The sequence below is a fragment of the Herpailurus yagouaroundi genome, unplaced genomic scaffold, assembly GCF_014898765.1.
Source record: "Herpailurus yagouaroundi ecotype Mexico unplaced genomic scaffold, PumYag 186, whole genome shotgun sequence".
NCBI classification, from domain to species: Eukaryota; Metazoa; Chordata; class Mammalia; order Carnivora; family Felidae; genus Herpailurus; species Herpailurus yagouaroundi.
In genome coordinates this window covers 40,834,292-40,851,652 of record NW_024412417.1, presented here as the reverse complement: position 1 = coordinate 40,851,652, position 17,361 = coordinate 40,834,292, and the positions used below count along the sequence as shown (strand labels likewise).

Here is a 17,361-nt window from a genome sequence, read left to right as displayed (position 1 = left end):
AGAAATGCTAAAATAGGATCTCTGGTGATGTCAGAATTTGACCCATGACCTTGCCCCTCCAGCTCAATTTTACATGTTTTCTTAACCACAGATTCTCCCACTCTGAGAGTTTCGGGAACCCAGTCTGGAGGTGGGTGGACAGTGGAGTGAACCCTAAAGAGCTCACGGCTTCCCAGTTCATATATTTTAATCCCCGTTCCTCTCCTAGCCGGATCCGCATCTCTGAGCATTCTTTCTCCTGGACTCATGTTTCTCTGATCATCCACTAAAGATGGGTGATTCACAGGATCCATTTCTTAGCCCTCTGCTTGCCCATACCCTCTTCTGGAGGATGAGTCTTGTTTTGTGAGTCTGATTGCGACTAGTATGCCAATTCAGGCCAAGTGTGATTCTCCTGCCTGACCTGGGTCCTTCACTTAGAGCCCCTTATAGATCCACCTCCCTGCTGGGCTTCTCCGACTCAATCTTCCATTAGCACCTGACACTCCATGTGTGCCTGAGACTCTTCGTTCCTTCACCCCATCTCCTCTCCCACTGCCGTCTAACTCAGGTGGCACCTAAGTAAAAAAAAAAAAATATGGGAGTCACCTGTGTCCACTCCTCTCCTTCACACTCCATATCCAATCAGTGTGAAAGTCCCACCAGTTGTTCCCCCTAAATGTTGCTTTAACATACCTGACCTCACGGTCCACTACAAGTGCCCCGGGCTTGTCTCTTTGCCCCCTACCCAGGCTTCCTAGAGCCATCTGTATATTCTCACTAGCCTCCCATGTCCCTCTATCCATTTTAAACTCTGAGTCCAGAATAGTCTTCCTAAAATGCTGACCCTATCCCCACCCCTGCTTTAAACCTCGCAACAGCACGCTATTTTTCTCACTGAGTACTGCCCAAACCTAGGGGGGATGCTCAGGGCAAAACATACTGGGTGGTCAGACAACTACGGGGGCTATGCTTCTCCTCCCCAAGTATTAACTAATCCCACGTAGGAGGAGCTTGCTTGATTCTTCTAACTCTAACTTCCTCAAAACTTATTTGATCCTGTCCTTCAGAACCAGTGTTCCAGAAATCTCCAACCTATAGGATAAATCGCAAGGTTCCTGGAGGGATTTAGATGGCCTTCTGGGATCATGCCGGCCCTGTATCTCTGCAGCTCGGTAGGTTATCAATCCCCGCTTCACACTTGATGCTCTGAGAGAACGATCATTGGAAATGGTGAGTCTATCTTCTTCTCCGTGGGTCTTTCCTTGACCCACGTCAGCCCGCATGCCGAGAGCATGGCTGCCCCGCAGGGGGCAAGGCAGATCAGAGATCAGCGGCAGGATCTCGAGCCAGATGGACGAGACCAAATCTGGAGCGGGATCTTGGACGATGTACTTAACCTCTCCTGTCCTTGGTTTCCTTGCTTGCAAAACGGGGATGGTTATAATAAATCAAGCCTCCTAGGGTTATTATGAGGATTAAATAAGTCCTTATATGTAAAGCACTTAGGTCTAACAACTTCTACAAACACTCAGCTAATATTATCAATCTGCAGGTAGACGACTGTCATAAAAGGCAGGGAATGTGCATTTAAAATCAACAAAGCTTTCCTGGCAGTGAGGCTCCCTGCTTTCGCTCTCCTCCAGCTTGCTGACTGGCTCCCTGGGCGCTCAGCCCCTGAGGGCTGTGATGGACTGTAATACGGTGCAGCCTCGTGCACCCTCAAGTTCGTCTCCCTGGGTACCCACACTCTGTCCTTGACCAGTTCTCGGGAGCCCACGTACAAAGCCTGCTCAACTTCTCCAAGCTACCTGTTCTCCTCGGTGCCCAGTTCTGCCTAACACAGGATGTGACGTCTCACCCTGTCTAGTCACACTGTTCTCGGAACACGCCAGGGAGCTGGATGTTTGTCAATCAATAAGAGCTGAAACTCCACCAGCATCATTGGCTACCCCAAGGGGAGACTTGGAGCCGATGTGGGGGGGGGGGCAGTAAAATTGCCACCTGTCCCCTTCACTGATATGGTGAGTTGACATTTTCATAATCTACTGTCACATGCAATGCAAAGCCCGCTTTAAGATAAGTCCTCTAGCCCATACCTTCCTGATGCTGTCCCTACATCAATTTTAAAATTACGAAATATATTCGTGGGTCAAGTTATAGTTACTTTCCAATTTTTTTTGGAAACAAAAGAGTATAGAATGGCTAAAATGGAATGGAATGGAATGGAATGGAATAGAATAGAATAGAAAATGAGTACATGGCAAGCACTAAGGGTAAGTACTGTGTAATATATTTTGTTCAATTTTATATATCTTTTAATGCATTTGTGTAAACACATATGTGCACACTGGAGCATGATATCAAAGGTATTTTTACTCTAGGTCAAGGGATGGGGCAGTCTACAAAGCACTATCTGGAGCCCTTCTCATAGGAAATATTTTGCAGACCAACTCACTGGAATTACCCACAACTCTGTCTTTTCTCTTTCTAAGATATGAAGCCCTTCAAAATAGCAAAGTAAAGTGAAATACATGAAATAAAATCCTCCCTGACATGTTTCCTCATTTGAGGACCTCAGCCACATCATCCCTGGGAACGTGGAGACACGTTCCCTGGGAACCTGTGCTCACAGCCACCCCCCGAGGGGGGAAGCAATCTGTCCCCCTGGAGTCCCAGGCACAGTGGAGATGATTCAGGTAAGCAAGGACAGCTGTCCCCGCCCCCAGAGATATTTTTAGTCACAGAGAGTGACAAAGACTTGCCGGTGAACTCCGATCACCAGAAAGTCCACTTTCTATGGGTGTCACGTCTACATATTGGAGCTTGGAAAATATTTAATGAATGAACCTTCGTTTCCTCTGCCCCTGTCCTAATACACCCGTGGTTCCACACATTCACACTGACTCGCCCGTGGGAAGCTTTGCCCCTTGCGCCTTCAGCGTTTGATTTTTCCTCCAGGTATGTGGTTTTCAAGCATTTTCAGCAGCTGAACCCTTGGCTTCAAAGAAAATCTTTAACAGCACCCCGACATATAAAACAGATAAAAACAATGAAAGGGGCCCTACAGCGTTGAAATCACCATTGTTTGATGAGGGAAAATAACTCTAATAGGTTTGTTTTGCTTTGTGTTTAAGAACCTCCGCAACCTATCTTTAGAGCCTGGTTTGAAAAATAAGTACTTGAGACACTATGGCGAGGTAGGTCCTGTCCATCGCTGAGTGTTTCTGAAGCCTGAGTGGGAGAGTGCATGGCCTGGATCTTTACTGGAAGCCGCACAGGCCTGTTTTATTACTCTTTCAAAAGAAAACAGATCGACACTTTTTTTTTATTTGGAAATAGTTTGGGACTTACAAAAAAGTCATGAGAAAGTAGAATTCCTGCATATCCTTGACCCAGCTTCCCCAATGATGACGTCTTCCATTGCCATAGTACAATGATCAAAAGTAGAAAATTGACACTGGGGCCTTCTGGTAACTAAATGACACACCTTATTCAGATTTCATCAGTGTTTCCATGAGGGTCCCTTTTTCTGCTCTAGGATTCAATCCAGAATCCCATACTGCATTTAGTTGTTGTGTCTCCTTAGTATTTTTCAATTGCTAACAGTTTTTGGTCTTTACCTTTTATGATCAGGATGTTTTTTTAAGAGTATCACTTACTTTTCTTAAAAAAAATTGGAATCCAGTTGAGGGGCTGAGCCTGGGTGGCTCAGTCGGTTAGGCGTCTGACTCTTGGTTTTGGCTCAGATCATGATCTCATGGTTTGTGAGTTCAAGCCCCGTGTCGGCACGGAGCCTGCTTGGGATGCTCTCTCCCTCTCAATCTGCCCCTCCCCTGCTTGTGCCCACTCTCTCTATCTCAAAATAAATAACATAAAAACTTATTAAATAAATAAATTTGAGTATAGTTGACAGACAATGATGCATTAGTTTTGGATGTATAACTCAATGGCCCTGTGTTATTATTGTAGGTTCCACTTCAGTTTTCCGTAGTTGAATAGCCTTGGGCAAACCAGCTTCCTTGGGAGCTCTATTTTGCCATCTCTGAATCACCAGGATCAAACTGGAGGACCCTGAACCCTTCTTTAGACTCTATATATCCACAGAACTGATACAGGCACTGTTCTCAGCACCAAGGTGCTGATACGTGCCATAAAGCCACGGTTCACGGTGGAACTTTAATCACCATGGCAGGTCTTCCCAGTTGTCTGATTTTATAACCTACTCAAAGAGGCTCTACATGTCTCTTAAGTAATTTTTACAATATTTAACCATTCAACCAAGAAACTCATTTTAACATGTATCATTGAATTCTTATAACAATAATAATAACTATAGCAATGTTTTTAAGACTTGACAATCTGCAAATGCTCATGAAAGTTATTTCTTTTGATTCTCAAAACAACCCTGTGTTTCCACTATAAAAGGAGAACATAGATGCAGAGAGAATCGCTGACTTGCCAAAGGCTTCCAGCAAGAAGCTGACGCTGAGATGGAGTGTCCCATGGGGGCCACAGTTCGGAAAGCTTTGGTACCTGGTCAAGAAGTCTCCATTTTATTGGGTCCACAACCCAGATGCAAGAATCCCATGAGGAAATGCAGACTAGCTCCAAACTCAAATTCAATCTCTCTTGGCATGTTAAGTTCCAGAGGGCAGAAAGAGTCCCCTTTTCACCTCCTCTTTCTTCACAGGAACCTTTCTCTTTAGGCTACCTTCCCAGCCTTCCAGCGGTTCTCATGAGTATTAAATACATCGGTGAGTCTGCCGTTCCCCGCCTCAAGCTGGAAACTGGAATCCAAGAGTCACGAGAAGGTTCAGGTCAGTTTTGTGAAGCTGCCAAATCCGATGGGCGAAACGTCCATCCCATTTATGTTATATGTATTTCAAAGGCTCATATTCATTTAACTGTGAAAACTGAACTACTCCCGAGTTATTTGAAAGAACAAAAGCTACATTGTGGGCAGCGGACTTTGGCCTAAGTCTGAAAAACAAATGAAGGGTAAAATAATCCTGAATTTCTTAGGGTCCTATAGCAATGAAGCAGCAGGTGGAGGCTGGGGTTCTGACCGCAGAAGGCACAGGAGACAAAGCTGCGGGTACCTCACAGAACATGCACAAAACTGGTGTACTGGCTTCACGCAGCTTTTGCCTCAGAAAGAGAGGGGGGCGCACCCTGTCATTTTCCGTCTTCTGATGTGCCAGGGACAATTTCGGTGGTCTTTCCATGGAACACCTTCAGTGTGCTGCATGGGAATAAACAAAGATCAGCCAAGTAAGAACAAGCAAAGGTTGCATTCTGCAGAGACGCCAAGTCAGGCAGATGGGTGGCAAAGCTTTGGAGTAGAAAGAAGGGAGGGCGTAAGGGGAGCCCTGATTGGAGCCGTTGGCAGGGGGAGCCACAGGTGGGCTGCTAGAGGCGGCCATCCTTCGTGATGGGTTACTGACGCATATTTGGCTTTCTCTGGTTGGTTCCAATTGGAATCAAGGACTAAAATTAGGGAAGCTGTTATTAATCAAGTGCTCACTGTCTGGGGCCAATTGTCAAAGGGGTTACTGTTTAGCTTCCTGGATTGTTACTAAAGATAGCGGTTTGACTTCCTACCAGTCTGACTAACGGCAGGCTGGCTTTCTGGGCTTTATTGTAGGTAATGTGTTGCTGTGAGTTTTAGATCAGAGTTTTTTATTTATGTATTTGTTTGTATGGTCAGTCTATCAGTGGGGTGCCTAGGGAGCTTGGAGTCTGTTTAGAGACACAAGTGTGCATGAGGGTCTGGCAATACCTGGGCAGTAGGGAGGTGTGCAAGATTAAGCAAAGACTAAAGGAGCAGTGCAGCCAATTAGAAGGTTCCAGAAAACTTCACAGATGCTTAACCTCAAGCTGAAAGGAAAGAGAGGACTTTGCCCAGTGGTCACGTCAGGGAGACTACTCACGCAGAGAGAATGATATTCCAGAAAGGGCACAGGTATAAATGAGTCTAGCATGTTTTGTGAAGTGACATAGTTCAGTAATGTTGAGTTTTATGTGCAAAGGAGGCAGGAAGGGAAGACAAGGGGGAAAGGACCTTCCAAGCATGGCTGAGCAGCTTAGAATTTGCCCTGCCCTCATGGGATCCTGTCAGGGTGGTGGGAAAGGGTCTGGAGACAGGGAATGCATGTGAACTTCAAAAGCCGGTCTGCACTATAGGACCTGAGAGTCGTACGTGTGGTGCAGACAGAGAAGGAGCAAGAAGAAATTAGGAAAATACACGGGATTCAGTCCTGGGCAATGTGACTGCTTACCTTGTGATCTCGTCATCAGCCTCTGACTCCTCCATGGGACAGGTCTGCCCTTTCCTTCTGCAGAGTCTGGTGCAGAATGGACGCTCAGAGTGTACTAGATGAAAAAAACAGACAGCGTACCTCTAAATGCAGACTTTTATGACATCTTTCAGGCATTTAATTTACCGAATAAAATCACCCCAAGTGACATGCAAAACACAGCTGAAGGAAAAAAACTTGGAGAAAACACAGCACCGGAACACAGTGAATCGCAGGTGTCCCTCTGAGGGTCCCCAGGTGGAGACATCAGGTCGTCAGCTGGACTTACGGGTCTGAAGCTTGAAATTCAGACTGGGAAGCTGTTATACAATAAGGCAGCTTTGTGAGCCTCACAGGCCTTCACAGCCTGCGTTCTGGGGCCGGTAGGCAGACAGGGAGAGGAGCCGGGCTGGCCAAACAAAGTCCAGAGCAAAGGTCTGTTCAGAGGTTGGGTGAGGAAGACAGAAGTGTTGCAGGACGGGCATCAGGGCTGGCACAAGGTGGGCACAGTCACCAGGGCAAGAGCACAAGTGGACCAGGTGAGTAGGACTAGGGCCAGGTATGGACAGATACGACAGAGTAGCCCTCCGGGAATGGGGGAGGGGGCGGGGAGCCAGTGAGGTGCGGCTCTAACTCCTTGCTGGCACAGTGTTGCCTTGGCCAGTGCTCGTCTTAGAGCCTCCCAGACACAGAGTCAACCTCCTGCATCTTAAGGTGCTCCCTAGGGCTTTGGAAAGCGTGGAGCAGGGGCATTCTGTGGACGCAAGACTACTTGGCCTTCCTGTCGCAGAAGGTAGTCTTCCCTGTCTTTGCATCCTTCAGTCCCCAGAATTGGGCAGAGGGTGAGGTTGGCCTGAGAGTTAAAACAGAGATCTCAGCTGGCTTCATGAGAAGCGCTGAGGCTGGGAGAGGCCTTTGGGGACATCATATACTTAGGCGAAAAGGCAGGGTTTGGGTCCCCCCACCTCGGCCAGTGGTTGCATGTATTTGCTCCCAAAGCAAAGAGAAATTCCCCCAAAGGTACCCAGCTGGGCACTCAGCCAGCAAGACCCCTGACGTCTGCATCATGTACCACAGCATCCAACACCTCCTTCCCCGGAGGGCTAGGAAGAGCCTCGTGGAGGACGGATCTCCCAGACAGATGGGCTTGTGCGTTATGCCAGAGCTTCTGAATACAACCGAGTAGTCAATAGGGGGCCAGGGAATATCTGTGAGCAGAGGAACCACACTATTGAAATGGAACCGTACGAATCTGGTAGCACCAAGTAGGAGGGAGGAGAAACTGGAAATAGGGGAACAAAGATTGGCGGTCAATAGTCATTACGGCTTGCAGCAGCCTTGCAATGACAGGGGAGTGGTCATAGCAGCAATAACCAGTCATGATGGAGCTTGACACTGTGTTCTAACCCTCCCACCAACCCAGAAAGGGAGCTGCGGTCATCCCCAGTGAACAGGTAAAGAAGCCAAAGCAGAGGGGAATTGTTACACGCATAGCCCAAGAGCTCAGTTTGTCAGAGGTAAACTGGGATATAAATCCCAATCAATCTGCATCCCAAGTCCTTAGTCTTTCTAACAAGTCCGTGCACAGCTGTGATCGGTGATAATTCACACATCACACGGCAGAACGAGCCCCGGGCAAGAGGGTTCCCGGTCTCCCTTTTCTCCCACAGGATACAGAGAGTTAACTAGCACGAAGGCACACACACTGTTCCTCTTTGTTTAGCTACAACTCGAGTTTCACTCCTTCATCAAAGGAGGTCCCCATAGGACAGTTGCTGGGGCTACAGACTTTCTGTCAACCAGGAAGGGTAGAGTGCTCCCCCTGAAAGAGGCCCATACCCTGCAGGCTTGGACTGTGCAATCTTTATGTAGGCGCAGAGCCCCAGATACTTCTTCCAGAATCACAAGGGAAGCCGGCGTCTGTTAATAGCAAAGTGGTGTAGATGGAGCTTTGGGCTAGATTTTATAGCCCTTAATCACACACACCCATACGTGCCAAGAGGGATATGCCTTGAACAATACATTGTCACGGGTTGATAAGACAGAGGCATGCAATACATTTATTCTCTCAGAAAATAACTTTTTATTGAGTAGTTACTATGTCATTTGTCATAGGATCATTTCTTTTTTTCTTTTTTCTTTATTTTTTAATTTACATCCAAGTTAGTTAGCATAGAGTGCAACAATGATTTCGGGAGTAGATTTCTGAATGCCCCTTCCCCATTTAGCCCATCCCCCCTGCCACAACCCCTCCAGGAGCCCTCTCTTGTTCTCCATATTTAAGAGTCTCAAAGGAATCATTTCTGATCATAGATCCTAGGTGAATCAATACATTAAAGCGGCTTATATGATTATATAATGTAATGTTATCACGGGAAGGACGTACCGATGCCTTTGCCATATCTGTTAGTGCGACAGACAAGCCCTGCCCACACACAAGGAGAAAGAACGATACGCGGGCACGAGTACTAGGAGGTGCGGGCAGGGAGGCCCTCGTACAGTCTTCCCGACAGAGAAGCAAAAGGGATAAGTGTATTAGTCAGGATTCTCCAGAGAAGCAGCACCACTAAGATGGAAAAGAGGGGGGAGGGAGAGAGAGAGAAAAAGATTTATTGTAAGGAACTGGCTCATTTGATTATGGAAGATAAAAAGTCCCCAGATCTGCAGGTAGCAAGCTGAAGACCCGGATGGGCCAAGGGTGTAAGTTCTAGTCTGAAAGCCAGTAGGCTTGAGACTCAGGAAGAGCCCATGTTTCAGATTCAAGTCCAAAGGCAGGAAAGGATCCATGTCCCAGCAAAATGCAGTAAAGCAGGGATTCCCTCTTACTCATGAGAAGCTCAGTCTTTTTTGTTCTATTCAGGTCTTCGACTGATTGGGTGAGGCCCCCCCCCCCACCTTAGGGAGGGCAATCTGTTTACTCAATCTACCAACTCAAATGTTAATCTCATCCCCAATGCCCTCACAGACACACCCAGAATCATGTTTAACCAAATGTCCGGAGCCCAAGGTGACACATAAAATCAACCATCACCGTAAGGCCTCCCAGCTTAGAGATCAGACTGTGAAAAAATGAGGAATGGTGCCCTCACAGGTGGGGTGGTGGATCCCTCAGTACAGCTGAGGGCGGGGGTGCACGGTAAGGGGGACAGGCAGGGGATGTGGGGAACTGAGACCAGACTTTGATGACTGCGGGCCCCCGGACAGGAGTGCTGGGGACATGCCCCTCAGGACCCCATAGATGGGAAGGGACAAAGCAAATGCCCAAAGGGTGATTTCAGGCAACCCCCATCCTCCTACTGACTAGACTTTCAAGAGAGACACTTCAAAGCATCAAAGTTAAAACTAGGTTGTGTTAAAAGTCATCGGAGAAAAGACAGGTTACCGACAAAGCAATGGCAATTAGGCTTACGACAGATATGTCCTCCTGCCAACAGGTGCCAGGAAAGAGTGGGTGTCATCTCAAAGGTGCTAAGGAACAACTATTGACAATCTAGTGCAAATAATAATAACTAATAGCTATCAGCTTTTGAGCACTTCATACGGCAACCCGGAGGTCTGTACTCAACAGAACAATCATCTCATGGGAGGAAAGGAAGGACTTGCAGACACAGCAAAAATTTACTAACCATTGGCCCTCATGGGAAAGCAAAATCTGCAGGAGGATGGGTAGGGATGGGGAAACCAAAGGGGAGCGCTCGTAAAATAGGTTGCCAAATCTATTTGACAGTTAATTGTAAGAAATTAATGGTAACTTCTATCTTGTTTTAAAACTGGTAAAATTGAAAATGACAAGAAGGAAAATACAAGGGTAAGTAATAAGTGTTTGAGATAATTTGTGCCTCATGAGAATGGTTGAGATAAAGAATACATTTAGAACTTGGAAAAAATGATGAGTTGAACGTGAATATTGGAAATAAAGATTAACAGCACAAAGAATCGAAATAGTCATATCACATAGTAACTATATAAAATACCAATGATGGACCTGATCCACGGAAAGCCCTCCTTTCTAGGCACTGGTGACAGAGAAGGACAAGACAGAAAAGGCTCTTTCCATATGGATTGATTCATTTACAAGTTTTTTGATGTTTATTTATTTTTGACAGAGAGAGAGAGAGAGAGAGAGAGAGACAGAGCATGAGCAGGGGAGGGGCAGAGAGAGAGAGAGGGAGACACAGAATCGGAAGCAGGCTCCAGGCTCTGAGCTGTCAGCACAGAGCCCGACGCGGGGCTCAAACTCACGGACCGTGAGATCATTACCTGAGCTGAAGTCGGATGCCCAACCGACTGAGCCACCCAGGCGCCCCTGGATTTATTCACTTAAATTGAAATGTGTTCCCACAATAACTGTGGTTATTTGTGGCAGTGCTGAGAGCCACTTCAGGTTTTCTTTCTAAGAATAGGTGATGCCTATAAACCATAAATAAGGCCTTGCTGCTCATCCAGAAAGAAAGTCTTCTTGATGAGAAATCGGATTCTACTCATAGTCCTTAGCAATTAGCCTGACATCTGACACGGGTCTTTCCCCCTGGGCTTAACATGAGGGTGGGAAATAGCTTAGCTTTAACACTCAGGCACAGCTGAAGACTGGAAGGTAGGCCGTGGCCTGGGCCAGGCAGATGTGGGGCAGGGGGCCCTGGGGAGACCAGAGCACGGAGCTGGCTTGGGGGAGCAGATGTGGATTCAAGCCCCATTCTCTCGTCTGTCTGTACTGAGCAACTTTGGACAAGTCAGTTACCTTCTCTGAGCCTCAACTTCCTCATGTAAAGTCCGCGAGGTTACTAGAAAAATCACGTATGATAATGGACATGACCACCCTTGTGGGAGCTCTCTGCTCCTCAACAGTAGGTGTCCGAATCCTGATCGGAGGCCCCTCGCCGATGTTTCTTATTTCTCTCAATGTGCTTGAAGCTTCTGGAGGGCACGTACTGGATCTTATTTGTATCTTTGTATTCCCTGGTATTGTGCTCAGAACACTCTTAACAAATGTTCCTTAATTGAAGTAAATGAAATGAAAGTGGATTGAATTGACAATCTAAACATGATACAATTAGAACACAGTGGAGGACGCTATCTCATTAAGGGCTGTTTTCTTGGCTTTTCTAGAAATATCATAGATGTTCAGAGAAGAGAGAGATTAAAGTGGACCGAATAAACATTTATTGAGGACAGGCATTTATTGAACACCTGTTTTGTGCCAGACACTCTACTGGCCCTTCTCCCAAACGTTATCTCATTATCCTCAAAAACACGCTGAGAAAAAGTACGATCAGCTTCATTTTACAAATGAGAACCCAGGAGTTCAGCAAAGCAAATTAAGCCGCCCGAGTTTACTAAGGTGAAGAAGCAGGGATAGGGGCAGGGTAAGAAGGCAACTCCCTCTGGTCCTCGAGCTGCATCCCCTTCCTCTCTTTCTGATTCAGCCCCAGGCAGGGGGAGGGAGGCACCCCTGCTCGCCTCCGTTTGATTTCTCTTGTTTTCTGCCACACTGACTGAGCTGTACTCCCCGTGCCCATTTTCAATTATAGCTTGCAAGCCTGTGCTTTGAAAAACATAATTTATTTTCCCAGTCAGACCAAATAGAAAACACAATTGTGTGTTTAAATACTAATTAACCTTTCACAGTTGTGTGACTCTCTCTCTCTCTCTCTCTCTCTCTCTCTCTCTCTCTCTCTCTCCCTCCCTCCCTCCCTCCCCTAAAGGAAAAACATCCCACGTGCAGGACAATTCTTGCCACAATTTCTTGCCTTGACCCTACCACGTGTAGGTCTGAAGCATGTGGCTGTGCAGACGTCTGGACTCGAATTAAACTTTTTCTGGAAGAGCAGAGGACTGTGGATGTGGTCACTAATGCGCTTTTCTCTCTTCGTGGAGAATCCTAAGCTCCCTTGGCCACAGGGTTTGCATGGTTCATTCCAAGGATGACTCCGTTGGGGTTCCATAGATATCATTCCCAATGACATTATCTTCTCCGCTCTGAGATCTCCAGCAGTTAAAAGGTCATGGGCTTTGAAGGCAGCCAGACTACTCATTTCAATGGACTTCATACGTTCACACAGACCAGTTTAAAGATTATTCCGTTAGCAGCTGCATATCGACTGCCATCCATTGCCCACTCGGCTGTTTGCCCCTCTTCTGCTTACCGTGTCCTCCAGTTTGGGGCTCCATTTTACATCCAGGTCCTTGCATTGGCCACTTGGGTTTGGAGTAGTGATAGCACCTTCACCTTTAAAACCTTTGAAAATGCTACCAATCTACATCTCTCCCCAGTCTGAGGGCCCAACTCAGAAAATCCTGTCATCCTCAGTACTCCTCTTTAATGGACCCTATGACCTGTTTGATTTTGGCCACATTGACTTTATACTGCTCGAGGGGATATTCAAACGGAGATACGATTGGATATGTTGGTTCAAAGTTCCAGAAAGAAAGGGAAGAAGGCTGGACAATAATGGTGTCATGGAAGGTAGAGAAAAGGGAGGGATTACTAGAAGAAAGGAAGGTAATGGAATCAGATGCAACAGAGCAGTCCAGAACCATAATAAAAGGGTGCATTTTTTGAGTCTGCCACTCAAGAACCCAATGTTCTCCTCTGTTAGGTACATTTATATGCTTGAAAGTCAAAGACACCAAATGAAGTGCAGTGAGTTAAAGAGAGAATCAGAGGAGAGGATGTTAAGAGGGACAGCATCAATCATTTCATGTTGTCTAGCACAGGGCCTGGCATACAGCAGGTGCCTGTTGGGTAAGTGCTGAATAAATGGGATTAGAGGGAAAAGCCAGAGTGGAGGGAAAGAGCTTTGGTGACTTGCCTTGAGAAAATGAAAATGTCGCAAGGATTCTACTCTCAAAACGTGTCTGCAGGCTATCTAGGAATGTAAGCGTGCAGGTAACAATTACACTATGACTTTTTGAAGGTGGATAATAAATTGTGCACGTTGTATCAGGGCATACGAAAATGAGGCTGTGTGCTTCAGTTACAAACAGAAGGGTGAAGTCTTGGTATTGTGAACAAAATCCAAGGTGGGATCTCTAAGTCAGAAACGCCATTTGACTAGTGCACGGATAGGTGACCTATCCCTTGTTAATTATATTTAACCAGTCCCCTAGAGGCTGGTATTTATCCATTTGTCTTTTAGTCAACAGATATCAGTTGAGCTCCTACAATGTATAAATCAAATTGTCTGCCTACCGTGTGACAGTGGCAGATTCTATGATTCTATGAGGAAGATCAGAATGTGTGCATCTGTTGGGCACAACAACCGCTCCCAGGAGGGAAAAAAATCTCCACAAATTTCTGTCCGTGTGGCTGGTCCCAATGTTGCTGCCAACGTGGATTCGGAGTGAGAGGAGCTAAGTGGGTAATTTTAATGACTACGGACTTGCAACAGTGGTAGACCAATGACTCCTTTTTTGTCATTGATATTGACTTTCTCAGTTGACCAGATTTCTGTGTGGGCAGGTTTGGGTACCCATCTCCTTGGATATTACTAGAGAAACCAAAGTCACTCTTTTAGGAATTTCTTTTTGGTGAAAGCACAAGGTCAGAGTCAAAAGCTGACAATGGTGCGAAACGAGGGCAAGGACTGACACTTTCCAGATGCTTCTCCAGCGTCTGGTACATAGTAAGCATGAGGTAACAATTTTTTGAATGGATGAGTGGATGAATACATGAATGGGTTTCATGGAATATGGTCCAGGGATGGAGACGATGTTCACTTTTGCTAACCTTGTTGGTTCCAGCTGCTTTTTTCATGCCTTTTTTTTTCTGCCTCTGCACCTGACCCAGACTTGCAATGGCTCTCCCTCAAGTCCTTTCATTCTCAATGGAAGGATGTATACATGTAAGCGTGTGTGTGCATGTTTTATGCACGTGTGTGTGTGGTTGGATCTAAAAATTGATAATTATAAGTCTGAGTATCAACCAAGAAATATCCACCAAAATTTCTGTGCCCTCATATCCAAAACTTAAAATGGAACAAGCCAAAATTAACTAAACTAACAACAGCCGTGGAGGGCAGTTTCATTATCCCATTTCCCATGAGGGGAGTCCATACCAAAGAGAGTCAGTGATTTGCCTGGGCGTCATTACTAAAAAATGGCAGGACCAGGGTTCAAACCCTGGTCAATTTGGCTCCACACCTGGTAATACTCAACCCATGTAACACTTGGATTTCCTTTCAATAAAAGAAGAGATTCGTCATAAAACTCTTCTGCAATCCCAGTATTCTCTGATACAATGGATTCTTTTTCTTTGCCCTTAGTGCCTAGCATTGAGTGTTGTAGGGCATGTGCATAGATCATGGTGGTTTAGACAAGGTCCAGTAGGTGGAGCTAGAGAGCAGACGTGAACCGCGTGTGGTTGGGTAGCATAGGTGGCTCTTGAGTGACAGAATACCTGGGCAGTGACTGTCCTCATCAGAATCCCGATAGTTGACTTCCTTCTTCAGAATGTTACTATTATGATCTGGCCTTAGGGTGGAGGGAGATGAATTCCTGAGAGGTAACTCTCCCAGTCCTGAAAGACTAAGGCTAGAGAGAATTTCCCACTTCAACTAAGTTCTGTGAATGTCGTTCTATGGGAAAAGGGAAAATCAATTAAAGAAACATGAGTGCGTCCACAGTGTCTCAGGTGACTAGTGGTTTGAGTCCCGGTTTTCTTTCTTTGTGTGTGTGTGTGTGTGTGTGTGTGTGTGTATCAGGATTCAAGTAAGGTCAAGATATTGATATTTGTTGATGTTTAATAACTTTCCCATTCTTTAAAAAGAGGCTTTATTGGTTTAGATTTACAGAAAAATGTAGAAGACAGTATGAAGCACACCCATATACTCCACACATAACTTCCCTTATCACAGTGGTACCCCCTTACCTGCGAGGGGTGCAATCCCAGACTCTGAGGAGATGCCTGAAACCCCAGATAGGACCAAACCCTCTATATACTATGTTTTTTTCCTGTCCACACATATACACCACTGATAAAGTTTATAGATTAGGCACAGTAAGAGATCAACAATAGCTAATAATAAAATAGAATAATTATAACAATATACTATAATCAAAGTTATGTGAACATGGTCTCTCTCTCTCCGAATATCTGTACTCACCTTTATTCTTGTGAGGATGTATGATGCTGTAACACCTACGTGATGAGATGGAACGAGAGGGATGATGCAGGAGCCGTGACCTAGCCTCCCGTTGACCTTCCGACAATGGGTCACAAGGAGGATCGTCTGCTTCTGGACCTCAGTCGGCTGCGGGGAACTGAACCTCAGATAAAGGGGGTGCTGCGTTCACATCTCAAACCAGTCTGGCACATCGCTTGTAGTCAGTGCATTGATATCGATGCCCTATTGTCAACCAAGTCCACATTTTATTCAGATTGTCTTAGGTTCTAATGTCCCTTCTCTGTTCCAGGCTTCTATCCAGGGTACCACGTTATAGTCAGTCACGTCTCCTGACGCTCCTCTCGGCCGTTCCTCAGACTGCCCTCGTTTTTTGGTGTCCTTAGCAGTTTTGAGGAAGCCCTACCATTGGAACCGGTTTGTCTCGTGAGTAGACTGGGGTTATGAGTTTCAGGGGAAGAAGAGGTAAGTGCCATTTTCATCATATGTCAAGGGTGCAAACAATCGACTTGATTTATGACTCTTGGTGTTTAAGCTTGACCACCTGGCTGATGCTGTCTGCCAGTAGAGTTCCTCCTTCCTGGAGGAGGGGTTCATCTTTTTTTTTTTTTTTAATTCAAGCCTTCAACAGATTAGATGAGGCCCACCCTCGTTGTAGAGGATAAACTGCCTTACTAAAGTATACTGATTTAAATTTTAATCTAGTCTAAAACCACCTTTATTTTTTTTTTTTCAACGTTTATTTATTTTTGGGACAGAGAGAGACAGAGCATGAACGGGGGAGGGGCAGAGAGAGAGGGAGACACAGAATCGGAAACAGGCTCCAGGCTCTGAGCCATCAGCCCAGAGCCCGACGCGGGGCTCGAACTCACGGACCGTGAGATCGTGACCTGGCTGAAGTCGGACGCTTAACCGACTGTGCCACCCAGGCGCCCCTAAAACCACCTTTAAAGAAACATCTAGAGTAATATTTGACCAAATATCTGGGTCTCGTGGCCTAGACAAGTTGACACATAAAATTAACCATGGCCAATGGTAAGACGGGAGGTGATGGAAGGCAGAAGTAAGGATCTTGCTCAGTGTCACCCCAGTGGGTGTGGAAGATCTCTTTGGGAGAGGTCGGACAACTGCTCTGTATTACTCTGGAAGCGGTGTGGGGGTGAGCTAGCGGGAGCCATGTGGAACAGAGGAATGGCGGATGGGAAGTAGGAGTTGTGGCTTGTCTCTCTGTAATTTTGACACGATCATTTCACCAGTCTGAGCCAGCATGTACAAATCATGAAAGCCAACAGGTGGGAGGGATGCTATCTTGGTGGGTGAGGGAACTGACTTGATTTTTTAACAGCAGACTATACGACATGCGCTGTGGTAGGAAATTTATACTCATTCGTTTATTCATTTGTTAAAAGCGTAGATGACGGGTCGGTCACTGGGAAAGGGGATGTATGTTCAGTGACTCATTCTCTGCTGATGTTGCAGGATTCTTTACCTCAATCCCCGGGATTCGTGGTCTCGCTGCTTCGAAGAACGAAAAGATGGACACAAATGAGCAGCAGGCAGAAATTTATTAGAGTGTAAGATCAGAGAGTAAGAATACCATGAAAGCTCTCCTTGCAGAGAGGGGATATTTGAAAGAGAATGCCCGTGACTACAGGCAAAGATCCTTGTTTTATAAGGTTCTGGTGCCCGCCCCCGGGGGGGGGGGGGGGGGGGGGGGGGGGGGGTTTTACCCTTACTGGCTTGATAACTCTAGTCCTGGATTGTCCATTCCTGATTGGCTTGATTCCATCACAAGGGGTGACCTATGACCGTATCATTCCTTGTGGGTCATACATTTCATGGTCTACTACTTATTTTGTCGTCGGGTCTTTGATTGCCCAATGCCTGAGGGGATCCTGAGGGGGAGTAGGTGGTGTCTATTACACTCAGGAGGAACCTTAGGCCGGAGGGGGTTTGCTGTGGTC

General features: G+C 46.2%; 1 long non-coding RNA gene across 2 annotated transcripts in view; it reads left to right on the top strand.

Annotated features, from left to right (window-relative positions):
• LOC121043018 (uncharacterized) overlaps positions 1–17,085 on the top strand; it is a 108,428-nt gene extending 91,343 nt beyond the window's left edge. Inside the window, exons 2-6 of one of the 2 annotated variants that reach the window (XR_005796639.1) lie at positions 2,475–2,678; positions 4,673–4,799; positions 13,239–13,241; positions 15,690–15,823; positions 16,877–17,085. This is a non-coding gene — a long non-coding RNA (uncharacterized LOC121043018). The remainder of the gene's footprint in view (positions 1–2,474; positions 2,679–4,672; positions 4,800–13,238; positions 13,242–15,689; positions 15,824–16,876) is intronic. The other variant, XR_005796640.1, reaches the window with a different exon arrangement.
• The last annotated feature ends 276 nt before the right edge of the window (positions 17,086–17,361 follow it).